Below are 12,599 nucleotides of genomic sequence, written 5' to 3'. Positions count from 1 at the left end.
GGGTCCTGGCGGAAGTGACTAGAGGAAGGGGAGAGGCCAGCATGGACTGGTGGTGGTGGAAGTGACTGGGAGGCAGAGGTGAGGCCAGAAGGATTTGAAGCAGTGGACAAGCAGGGCCTGATTCAGTGACCATTCAGTCACCCTGAAGTCGATCAGCGTTTCAGTTCCTCAGCAGGGATCCTAGAGGACAGCAGTGGCCTCCAGATTGTTGTGCTTGGAAATGGTGCCACGCTGGGAGGCCTCCTGGAAATTCCAGCTGCAGAGTTATCCACTCTTAAGGGTCACAAAGCATTAGTTGATGAAACTATGTAGACATTTCAGGGAGCCTGGGTGGCGCAGTTGGTTAAGCGTTGGACTCTTGGTTTCAGCTCAGGTCAGGATCTCATGGGTTATGAGATCGAGCCCCATGTTGGACTTTGGGCTCAGGGCAGAGTCTGCTTAAGACACTCTCTCTCTCTCTCTCCCTTTGCCCCTCCCCCCTGAAATAAATAAAAAAATCTAGACATTTATTAAAATGTAGACATTTCTTATTTCTTATTCAATTCTATTTAATAGTTCATTTACACAATATTTATTATGCATGAATCGCCACACAACAGTCCTGCAAAACAGTTATTGCCGTCTCCATCTTACAGATAAAACTTGAGCTCAGTAAAGTCCAAGAGCTTGCACAATTTTACAAATATGTCTTGACCTGTTCTGAGCTAAGGCCCCTCAGTGACTAACTGGCAGAGGGAGATCTTAAATCCAGGTTCTTCTGATGCTACGCTCCTCATTCTCTCTCCTACAGATTTGGAAGGCAACGGAGAGACCATTTGAGTCAGCTTTTCACTTAGTAAAATAGTGTTGAGGGGAACGATGACGTACCTGCCAGCTTATTTTTCTTTTAAAATGTTTTTAGTACGCATTTACCGCTTTCATTGACCACTGATTAGAGCCAATCTGGACATAGGAGACGATACCGAGGTAATTGTCATTTGGCCCAGAGGCAGGGCCAGCCAGGCAGCCATGTATACGGGGTGCACGGTGCATGGGGTTCTTAGAGCCCGGCCAAGGCGTGAAGGAGCCTGGGAAGCTGCAAGAAGGTAAGAGGGGCCCATGGTGAGCAGAGCTGTGCGGGCGCCTCAGAAGATCAGGCTCCCTGGGATAACTGTTGTCTCTTTTAAAGGCATGTGACCCCTTTAAAAGTCACCTCCATCGGGCTTGGAAAAGTCCCCGGGAAGAAAATCTGCTGGAGTCACTCTGGCAAAGCCCTCTGAGCCACACTTAAAATTAGATGGGGCGGCAAAAGGGCAGCTCAAGGGGAACAGTATCTGTGCGTAAATTAATGCCGACCTTGTTGGAATAACTTGCACTCTTCAGCGTTCGCAGCTGTGGAATCCCTGGGGAGTTGTCTGGCTACATGTGATTTTACATATCTGACAGCTAAATCAGAGATCCAAATGCCAAATCCGGCACTCAGGAACATTATGTGGATTTGTGACACTCCCAAGGGGACTTTGGATCCATAAAGCAATGAATGGATTACAATGAGGCATAAATATAGCATTTTCATCTGTGACATACAATCCCGCTCTATTATTTCTCACGTTGTTATGTGAAGGAAATCTATACCCACTCTCTCAAGTCTCTTCTCACAGAAATTAAAAATTTTTTGAAAAGAGCTTTAAGAGAAGAAAAAAAAAAGCTCTTGATGGATCTGGAATAAACTAAGAACACAGTGGGATGAATGTGAGAATCACTGAAGTGATTAGCGATATAGAACGAAGTCCAGGATCACACACATCGTCAGGAAGCAGGGATCCCGGGCTGGTGTGTCAGCTCCATCACCAACCAGCTGTGTGGCTTTGAGCAAATTGCTTTGTCTCTCTGGGCCTCAACTCTCCTCATTTGTCCAGTGGATTCCAAAGTTACATGCATACACTTTCATGGTGTGGTCAAAAGGACCCACCGTGGGGTATAAGAAGAACATATTAGAACTTTCTTTGTACTTTTAAAATGTCTAATTATGTATGTATTTTTATAGTGCCCATTATATATTAGCCTGGTAGAATACATAGATTGTTTATAAATGAATAAATATGCACATACGGGGAGGGCGTGCTGAATAATGCTTTAGTGCTAGAAGTCGGTGAACAAAACCTTTGGAGGCCACCGATTTAACCCATCTGGTCATTCCATAGATGATGGGAAGGCTGCTTTAGATCTAACAGTCCATGATTCTACGTACTTGAAGAGCATTCTGTTTTCCTAGATTCCTCCCATTAGGGTTGAGTGCATCAGTTGTCCAAGGAAAAGAGTTTGTGCCCCATTTGGGTTGGGCTGCAAAGATGAGGGCTCAGAAACTACAAGATGCACTTAATGGACTCCTTAAGAACTGTGCCTTCCACAGTCAAGCTCAGTGGTGCTCTCTCTTTGCAAATAATTTTATTTCCTCCTATTTGCTTCGCACGATAGAGTTCACAGATCAACTTCAAAAGTAATTTTATACGTGTAGACCGAAACAGGGCGGGCATTGTCTTTCCGTTTTACAGGGGAGGAAAGAGATTCAGAAAGGTTTAATGACTTCCCTTGCAGCCACCCAGGTAATAACATGACAGGGCAGCCACCGAAACCCCCGTTCTGATAAGGACTCTGCGGCTCTTTGCACTTAGAACCAAGTGCAAATGTGCTCCCCGGATCCCAGGAAGAATGAGGTGACCGTGCAGGAGTGAGCCAGCGTCCGTGCAACCCCCAGCTATTTAAAAAACATGCAGAGCTTGGGGCCCACTCTTGGCAGATCAATAGCATTATTCTTGTGTACACAAGACCTCACATTATTCAGGGAGGCCTGGCAGAGAGAGAAAAGCAGATGCACGGGCTCCTCGTGCCACCAGCTGTCATGGCTTGCTCCGTTGCAGTTCCTGACAAGGGCTGTTGTGACATTTTTTCTACACACTTGCAGGGAGCAGCTTGATAGGAACAGGAGCAAAAAGCCTTGTTTACAGAGGTGTGAGGGAACAAAGAACACATAGGTACTTAAGAGAATGTAATTTTAAGGAGGTCTTTGGTCCTGCTAGGTGTGTTAGCCCTGGAGGATGCCGCGTACCGCCACACCCCTGAACCGACCACACCCCTGAACGGACCACGCTGCGCCCCACCGGTAAACGGGACCTGCTACCCAGGAGAGACGCTTTCTCCAAGGCACTTCTTCGCACAATCAGGCGATACTGACCAGCAGAAACATTTTATCCTTTTCCCCCTAAAGTGGCATCACTGATGGTAAGATAGGTAAGGCGATTTGGCTAACCATGATGGTGCTGATGGGGTTGTAATAGAATTGAAATGTTTACTTGTCTGTTTCTTCCTCAAGATTGCAAATCCCTGAAAGGCAGAGATCTGTCTTGTTTATTTCCTCCTCAGACCTTCCCTCCACACCCCACCCCCCACCATGAGCCTAATCCATAGAAGACTGGTGATATTTACCTATAGAATGAAAGAATTGTAACTCACATGTTGGCCATCCCTCTGGGAAACCTCTTCCCGCCGCCCCCCTCCCCCCCCCGCCATTAACCTTAAAACAGGACTCAAAACCTCTTAAATTCACCATAAAGGATTACCCTAATTAATACTTGCCACAATGCATATCACCAGCAAAGGATTACTTTTTTTTAAAAAAAGATTTTATTCATTTATTTGACAGAGAGAGACAGCGAGAGAGGGAACACAAGTAGGGGGAGTGAGAGAGGGAGAAGCAGGCTTCCCACTGAGCAGAGAGCCCAGTGCAGGGCTGGATCCCAGGACTCTGGGATCACGACCTGAGTGGAAGGCAGACGCTTAACGACTGAGCCACCCAGGTGCCCCTCAGCAAAGGATTACTACCAGAATATGTAAGGAGTGCCTACAAATTGACAGAAAAAAGACAATCTCTTAGAAATGGGTAGACCAAGGATGGTGACAGGAAATCCACAAAGGGAAAAACCCAAATAGTCCAGGAAATATGAAAAAAAGAAAGCTTTTCCTTACAGGTAATCATGGAAATGCAACTTTGAAACACTGAGATACTATTGTGCTCCCTTCAGCGTGAAAACATAAAAAAAAAAAAAAAAAAATCCAACTGTACGATTTGTTGGAGGCGGCATGGAGCAGCAGATCCCTTACATTGTTGGTGTGAGTATAAATTGGTACAACCACTTTGAAGAGCAATTTGGCACCATCAAGTGAAATTGAAATTGTACGAACCCAGCAGCAATTCCACTCCTAAGATAGATCCCAGCAGTCTTCAACCATTTATGCAGAGAATTAAGCCCTAATGTCCTGAGGCATCATTATGTGAAATGAATTAACTTCTCATTTAATGCATCTAGAATGGCGCTAGTTACATACCATCCATGGGAACTTGAGAAAATAGTCATTGCAATTATCTTCTGTGTTCTGTGGTTCAGAGGAGGAACCCTGATTGAGAAAGGTTTCCCGCTTAGCAAGGTACGTGAGAAGGCATGAAGAATGTCAGGACTGTGTTGTTTGGAAAACAAAAAAAAATTTTTTTTTTTTTTATCTAAAATCTAAATGTCTGTCAAGAAGGGAAAAAAATGAATTGGGTATATCCCTGCAATATAATGCTCTACAACAGTAACATAAATAGATGACCTAGAACCACTTATATTGATAAGGACAAATACAAAAAACCTCACAGTGAATGAAGAATCAAATTACAGTAAAATGCATGCAGTGTGATTCCATTTATACAAAATTTTAAAATAGACAATTTGCAAAAAATAAAAAAAAACAGGCAATTCTCTACCTATTGCTCATTATCTATTGCTCATATAACTTACATGCTTAGTAAATAGTAATAAAAAAAAAGTGTCGGGATGATAAACTCCAGAGTCAGATGAGTGGTTATCCTTTATATTATTTTTTATGTTATGATATGATATTAACATATCATAATACATAATCATGCATTAACACATTCTATTTTATATAATATATAACATTACATTATATATATTTTACAATTTTATTACATTATATAAATATAAAATATAATATATAATTATAATTATTGTGTATCATTAATATATTTTATTACACCCTAATTTTCCTGGATGTTAAAGTAGATGATTTCAAGAATGCACCGTGTTAAAAAAAATAAGTAAAATATACACTGCCCGCCACCCCCACCCCACCCCTGCCCCAATCCATCTGCACTAAAGCAATTGTGATGAAAGACTTCTCTTTCAGGAGACAGAGGAAATTTTCCTTGGGATGATTTGAGACAGAATCTGATCATTTCACTCCCCAGTTCAAAAACGTATGCTGGTTTCTGAGTGCTGCTGACAAAATCCAAATTCTGTACTGTGGCATTCAAAGCCCTCCACAAGCTGGCTCCAGACCACTTTAGAGGCAGCTCTTCAATTTCCCATCTTCAGGCACTTTCCAATCCATTCAGATTGGAGTGTTTGCTATTTTCCAGATATACCCCCATGCTTTTCCATTTCATGCTTTTGCTTATCACATTTTCACTTCCGGAGAACTCCTTTCCTCCTTCTTGCAATTTGATGTTATGTACCAAAGCCTTAATAACATGCCTAATCTTGGGCACAGCGAGAGTCTCCTACAAAGAAATAGTTCAAGATGTGCACAAAGATTTAGCTTAAGAATGTTTATTGTAGCATTGTCTCTAATGCTAAAATATTAAAAATAACCTTAATGTCCAAGGGATCCACTCCATGTGGGACACACCACATAAAAGCACACATTCTGGGTCCGTAAGGCAGACTACCCAGGTCAAGTCCCAGTTCTGGAACATTCTGGCACATTCCACCTCTATGATCTCAGCCTTTCTATGCCTTAGTATTCTAATCTGTAAAATGGGAATAAACCAGTACCTCCTGCACAGAGTTATTAGGGGGATCACATGCATTAATATTTGTTAAAGCACTTAGAACAGTATCTGGCCATGTTGTAAATTTGTTTATAAATGGCGAATTCTGGAGATACATCATCTGCAAACTCTTGACATAAAAGAACGTCAATGTCACAATCTACTTTGGTGTCCTAAACTTAAGCATGGTACTTGGCATTTAAATCTAGCATCGTACTTAGCACAGTCAAGGGCTTAAAACCTCTCTGCTGAATGCAAGAATCACTACCATGCTAGCTGAGTGCTTTTTAATTTAGGGTTCTAAAGTAGTGAATCAACTTTGAGGGGTCAAGTAGAAAACTCCAAGGGCTGGAGAGTGAGTCTTACAAGGAAAGAACCTATAAGGATAAAAGGAACTAAATTAGGATAGAAAAGGATAAGGATAAAAGGAACTAGATTAGGATAGAAAACCAAGCAGAGGACTAAAGGAAGAAATACACTCACTCCGACTCCGCCACTAACTTGAAGCTATGACTTTAGGCCTATTCCCCTAACCTCCATTTTAGGTTTTCTCTTCCATCAAAGAAGAACAATAATATCCACCATCATTAGCTGGTTGTAAAGTTTTGAAATTATATTATTGATAGTTTGTGTTACTCTGTGCCAGGTGCTGTTTGAAGCTCTTCTCGCATTTTCCCATTTAATCCCCCCAACAGACTCATGGGGCACTGCTGTGGATTGAATTTTGTCTCCCAAAAAGATACGGTGGAGTCCTAATCCCAAGTATCTGTGAATGTGACCTCGTTTGGAAAGAGGGTCTTTGCAGAGGTAATTCATTAAGATGAGATCATACTGGATTCGAGCAGGCCCTAAATCCAATGGCTGGTGTCCTTATTAGAAGAGGAGATGAGGATACAAACACAGGGAGAATGCCACATGAGGACAGAGGTAGAAGCTGGAGTAATGCATCTATGAGCCAAGGAACACCAAGGATTTCTGGCACACCAGAAGTTGGAAGACAAGGAAGGATCTTCCCCTAGAGCCTCAGAGGGAGCATGGCCTGCTGATGCCTTGATCTTAGATTTCTAGCCTCCAGAACTTCCAGAGAATACCTTTCTGTGGTTCTAAGACACCAGATTTGTGGTAGCTTCTTACAGCAGCCCTCGGAAGCTACCACAGATACCATTTGACCGACGCAGAGATGGAGGATCAGAACAAGGAAGAACCTGATGGAGCTCTCGCACAGCTCATGAGCTAGCTAGGATTCGAAACCAGGGCTGACTCTGGAGTCTGTGCTCTTTATCGTTACATGATACTCAGCTGAGTTCTGGAGAGCTTCATTGTTTGCTTGGGGAGCACCAAAGTTTTTATTTTCCACTCTTGCATTTTGATGTACTTCACCATCCACTGTCCCAGGAGGCATTATTCTGTGGTATGAGTGGTTTTGTCACATGCTTATCTGAAGTTTGTCCTCATTATCCTAGCTGAGTCTATGTTCAAATTATGCAGTTTTCACAAGCTTCACAGAGCAAGGCCCCCAAGCCCCAGCTGGGGACGGCAGGCTGGTTCTGAGGTTCTTGCTCCGAGGCTCTTGGGGAGAATGCTTCAACAGCTCTGCCCCCCCCCGGACCACGGCAGAAGCAAGCTGCCACATGCAGAACATTTTCTAGCCATTTCCAGAGGGCCTCGCTGGCTGGAAGAGAGAACAAGGAAGGGGATAAGTGAAATCTGAATCACCCCTCAAATTCCATTTTGCCCAGAAAATTTACCTTCCTTTTCCATCAAAACGATTCCTCGACTTGCAAATATTAGGATTTTCAGGTTTGGGCGTCCTCTTCCCTTATTCCATTCCTTCTCTCTTTCCCTCCCTCTCCCTCTCTCTGTCTCTGAAGATATTCAGGGAAATGCAAGCCTGACCAAGATGACTAGAAGAACAGAGGCCATCCAAGCCTGGATTTTCAGCACTGCTGTGAGCGAGGCTTTCTTCAGTCATCCCTTTGAAGACACGAGAGCCTACTGCCGGGCTACCAGCGACCTCCCTGGTCCTTTTCACTCCATGACCGGCAGCTTTACCAAGAGCTCCCCCGACCTGGTTCTGCAGCGAATCCAGCAATTCAATCTCTTTGGGAGCATCGGCTCTTGGCTTTCAGATGCAGGGCTGAGAGCAACCTATTCATCCACCTCTGTGGGCTCCAGGCCTCTGTAGGTTGTTACTCAGGGTGATAAAAGCTTCCATCCCTGGGTGAAACTCGTCCGTCCTGGCAATCATAGCCCTGACTCAGTACTGTAAGCTGAGCCCGGGCACACCTGTACTTCTGACAGACGAGCCAGGCGCAGAAAAGCCTCTGCTGACAAGCTTATCGGACAGCAGACACCTGCAGAGGGGCCCGCACCTTTTCTCGGGAAGGCTCCGCCGGCCGTTTTGATCCAACAGGTCTGTGCACACGGTCAAAGAGAGATTACTTGGAGATTCACAAAGGAGCTGGATTATGCCAAGCCCGAATGTCATGCTTGGAAGGAAATACAACCACCCATTCATAACACGGGCTCTCTTTGATGGAATCCGTGGTACGCCCCTCACCGGTTTCACTCCACATAAAATCCTATCTTTGTCTTGTGAGATATAAGTGAGGGCGAAGGCAATTTAGACATAGTGAGACTACTATGTGCCCACGCAGGAGTGGGAGCTGCGTGTTTAGCATTCTGTCTAGCACTGCTGAGAACCCATCCTCACTTCACACACAAGAAAACTCAACGTAGAGACGTTGAATCACTTTGCAACACCGCACATCCCATTCGTGGCCAGGCAACCTTTGACAGAGAGTTCTTCCAGGGTTTTCTGTCTACCAGCAGCTGTTCCCAAGCAAATCAGCCCAGAGAACCCGAGGCCCAGGGGTTTGGGAGCTATTGATTCTGGTTTTGGGTGCTTCGTTAGTGGGGCTCATATTGTTATGCATTGGCTCTATGGAGGGTCACCTTGCAGGTGTGACCCTGTCCTCCAGAATTCCAGGCAGATGAACAGAACAGCTTGGGATGAGCTGAGTCAAAGCCGACAGGGCGTGCCTTCAGACTCCATGCTAGTCTGAATTAGAGGCACGTGGTCCCATGCTATCAATTTAGAAGCACGTCTGTTTACACTTTGAAACGGTGCTCCTCAACTGGGGGCGATTTTGTCACCCAGGGGACACTTGGCAACGTCTGGAGACATTTTTGGTTGTCATAAATGTGAGGGATGCTACTGACGTCCCGTGGGTAGAGGCCAGAGGTGCTGCTGAGCATCTTACAATGCACAGGACCGCCCCACAAGTACGAATGATCTGGCACAAAATGGCAGTAGTGCCGAGGTTGAGAAACTGCTTTGAAATCTTGTCCCCCGCTACACGTGAAGTTCTGGGCACAGCAGCTGGCAACAAATGGTAGCTTACTTTATCATCAGTCCTCTGTTTCCAAGTGTTGCCACATGAGGGCTGAGTCTGTGATCCTGGGTGGGTGGTCCCTGGGGGTGAAGGAGGAACTGGATCCCTGGGAGCCCACACACACCAGAATCTGGCCAAACGAAGCTGCTTCTCCCATTAGCACATGCACTCCTCATGAATCCTTGCCTTCGCTGAAGGTTCTTTAAATAGAGGAGGCAAGGTATGTGACTAGCAGGGGGATGCCGGTGGGGGGGCGGGGGTAGGAGGGGAATGGGCTGATCTCGAGAAAGACATTTACTGAGTCTGAACCCTAAGACTCTGGTGGGCATGGCGGCTGGAAGAGCCTCACTGGCGAGGGGCACGAGCACCATTGTGGGAACCAAACTGGCTTTTGACGCCTAGCTCAACCCCTTCTCAGAGTTGCCATTTCCTCACATGCCAGACAAGAGGGATCACTCTCACCCTCAAGGGCTGGTGTGAGAAGTTAACTGAAATAATGAATGTAAAGTGCCTAACCCAGCAGGTGGCATGATAGACACTTACATGGAACCCATAGTTAGGAAGAGATGAGGACAGGCTGTTCTTCCAGGTTTGCCTGAGCTGAGGCCTGTTGGTTAAAATAGTGACCCAAAGGCTGTCTGGAAAGCTTCGCCCACCTTCCTCCTGGTGCCCACGTACCCAGGCACTTGCGTGCCACAGTGTGGTTGGTATCATGGGTTGGGATGGCCTCTCCAGGGCCCCCTGGGGGGTTCTCAGCAGGGAACTTGAGTCAGCCTTTGCTGAGACAGGTCTTGAGGCTTGAAAAAAAAATTCCTAGATTGCCTGAGGGAGTGTTCAGGAGGATGTGAGCCCTGACCCCGTTCTGCTACCTGTCCTGGGAGGCAACTGTGCCACGGAAGATGGTGTGTGACTCTCAGCTCCATCCACACGCTGTGCCACCCTAGATATGCGACACATACCGTTGGAACCTTGATCTTTCCCCCCTACCATGGAGAATAGTGACTACTTCGTGATCGTTACATAAGGATTCCATGATGACCGTGAAGGCCATGTTGACAAGGATAAATAATCAAAACGAAAGTATCTGGCTGTAGTGGGAACTTGATAAAAGTTACATATTTGCTTTTGTTTTCTTTTTTTTTTTTTTTCTTTCTTAAGGAGTAGCTAAATTCCTCATGCGGGTGAGGATCTTCCTCCGTGCTTCTACTTCACCTGCCTAAACATCCGCTCATTCCTTGTGGACACGATCCTTCTGCCCACGTAGGCAGTCTGCTCTCCCCACGTCCATTCTCACTGTCCCTCTGTGTCTTTGCCGGTAGCGAGCTTCCCAGAGTAGCCTTCTCTCTCTTTCCATCCAAACCACCCTCTCTCAAAAGACAGCACTGGTCTCTTTTCTCCAGGTCATCTCCTCCAACAGCTTTGGTCACCACCCCATCTCCCCCAACAGCTTCAGTCACCACCCCCTGAGCATCAGAGAATGACCACTATGCCGAGGAGGGCCTCCTTACCTTCTTCATGTGGCCGCCATGAAGGGCCAAGATGAAGAACTTAGAGCCTTCCCCTTTGTTTAGAATGTTTAGAATGCACCTCCCCGCCGCCCAGGCCTCAAGGGCCACGTGATATTTGACTCCGTATCTCTGGACTTTAACAAACAGTCAGAAATAGGGTCGGCAGACTTAGCAAACACTGAGGAACGACCGAACCAATGCAAGATTGTTGTTATAATACACTTTCTTTCCCTCTCCACCACCGAATTCCCCACCTCAGGAAGGTCTACACAGATGACCAAAGGTGTGGATGGGAAGACAGCCAGGCTTCCTCGCGGCGTTGCTGAGAATCACTCTTGAAACTCTAACACCTGAGGCCCACCCAGCAGAATCCCGATCAGACCCAGCTCCCAGTTTTCCCAAGGGCAGGAGAACTGGGGCTTCTTTTTCTTCTTTTCTTCTGAGTGTTCCCTGGGCAGAGAGGTGCACTGCCTTCTAGACATGCATTTTTTTTCTTTTCCCACCAGCCAATCTACAGGCTAGTGTCCAAATTAAATGTCCCACAAGGCCTCTGACCTCCAGGGACGCCTTCCGGTCGCCCTGCTCACACATTTCCGGCTCTCACCTATTCGGTTGGGAACTTCATGCTGGCTTTCGTTATTCTTCAAGTGGCTTTGTTGATCTGGTCTGTGTTTTGGTTTACTTTTTGCTCTTCTTTTAAGAGCATTCCCCGCCGATCGAGGCTACGTTCTCAGAAGGCACACATGGAACTTGTCACGGTCTCCTTCGGAGCGGAACACAGGCCTAGGCAAGTGTTGCTGAATCCGGTGGTATCATACACCTTCCTCCAAGTTTACCCTGGTGGCGAAGGCCAGAACGTAGAGTGGGGATTTTTAAAAGGGGGGGTGGAAATCAGGTGAATTGAAGAGAAGAGGATGGTAGGCAGAGGGCAGAAGCACCAAGCCCAACAAACACCCCACCTGCCCCTTCGGCTCCTGATAAAAGAAACTGAAGCTATTCGATTCACTTCAATTGCTCTCCGGGCCTGAAATTGCTCCCTCCCCCAGGCCCGTAGGAAAATTCAATTAAAGGGTCCATCTGCGAGGCAGCAGCTGAAGAGGAATGACTGTAGGGAGGCCCACGTTTTCATCAAAAAGAGCCAGTGTCCTTCTAGAACGCCCCTCCCTTCTGTGCTCGGCCCCCCTCTCACTGATGAGGCCCACCCCTTACCTCGCCACTGCAATTCTGTCCAATTAGGCTGGCTCAGAGAAGTGGCTTTCATCTGCTCTTTTCAAATGCATGCATGTTAATGACGCGGTCCGTCCCACAGACACGGGGCTTGCTGGCAGAGAGTGAGAAAGCCCACAGAAAAGCCCACAGAGGTTGGGGGTCGAAAGCCTCCTGGCCCCATTAATCCCATTGCCACCGCTGGCTTCGGGGCCGGCACCTCCAAACCCAAAAGGCAGGATGCGTTTGAGAAAAGAATCACCATTAGGTGGGCTTCCGTGAGAAGCGACGAGAAAGGCAGAGGGAAGGGTTAAATGGAGTGACCTCCAGAACAAGCCTTGACCCTCCAGAGCCTTCTGACCCACAGGGCTTCTTCCCTGCATTAGCGTCTGTTTTAGATGGGGGCAGGGGGCCACGCCACGGTGGCCAAGGGGTGCGCAGGAAGCCCACCATCCCCAGGCTAAGTGCTGTTCTGCCGGGGTTCGCTGGGGCTTTCTGGACGTGAAGGATGGTCCTTCCGGGGACCCAGTGCCTCTTCCCCTCGAAATATACGACGCTCACAGCAGGGCCTGTGGGGCAAGACCAGCACTGACCCCACAAAGGCCTCTCAGCCCCGCATCC

This window comes from Phoca vitulina, unplaced genomic scaffold, assembly GCF_004348235.1.
Source record: "Phoca vitulina isolate PV1807 unplaced genomic scaffold, GSC_HSeal_1.0 scaffold31, whole genome shotgun sequence".
Taxonomy (NCBI): Eukaryota; Metazoa; Chordata; class Mammalia; order Carnivora; family Phocidae; genus Phoca; species Phoca vitulina.
The sequence above is the reverse complement of the archived record's forward strand: the minus strand, read 5'-3'. Positions refer to the sequence as shown.